Raw genomic sequence first — 624 nt, 5'->3', positions numbered from 1 at the left:
AAACCATGGTGCGGGCATTCTCTTTGCAAATCCTTGAATCTCTCCCAAACCTCGAACAAACTCTCATCTGCTTGTTGTGAGATACCTAATATCTGACCCCTCAGATGAGCCGTTTTCTCAGGTGGAAAATATTTAACATAAAAAGCAAGAGCCAAGGACTCCCAATTAGTGATTTTCAAAGCCGCCCGATTCAACCCATTAATCCACAGTTTAGCTTTTCCACTCAAAGAGAACGGGAAAAGTATCTCCATAGTCTGCTCCGGAGTCAATCCCTTTTGTTTGATGGTGGAACAATATTGGATGAAGGACTGAATGTGAAGATTCGGATCTTCACCTGGTTCCCCACCGTACTGGCGTCTCTCAATCATGTTAATCAATGCAGGCTCAATCTTGAAGGTCTCAGCTGAAATAGAAGGCATGATTGCCTTTGGTAGCACGGACAGACTTGGCTTAGAATAGTCTGTAAGCCGTGGGGTAGGTGGCGGTAGTAGAGTTTCGTCACCCATCTCTATCTCTGAAGCTGAATCTGTATCTGAAGGAAAAAGATCGCCAATATTATGATCAGAATCAGAGTAATTCCCACACTGTGCAATGAAAGTTCTTCGTCTACGAAAGGTTCTTTCG

At 43.8% G+C, this 624-nt stretch overlaps 1 non-coding gene across 1 annotated transcript; it reads left to right on the top strand.

Annotated features, from left to right (window-relative positions):
- LOC130460156 (small nucleolar RNA R71) lies at nucleotides 1-106 on the top strand. The gene has a single exon (XR_008920100.1). It is a non-coding gene; the product is annotated as a small nucleolar RNA R71 (small nucleolar RNA).
- The last annotated feature ends 518 nt before the right edge of the window (nucleotides 107-624 follow it).

The sequence above is a fragment of the Spinacia oleracea genome, chromosome 4 (assembly GCF_020520425.1).
Source record: "Spinacia oleracea cultivar Varoflay chromosome 4, BTI_SOV_V1, whole genome shotgun sequence".
Taxonomy (NCBI): domain Eukaryota; kingdom Viridiplantae; phylum Streptophyta; class Magnoliopsida; order Caryophyllales; family Amaranthaceae; genus Spinacia; species Spinacia oleracea.
The sequence above is the reverse complement of the archived record's forward strand: the minus strand, read 5'-3'. Positions and strand labels throughout refer to the sequence as shown.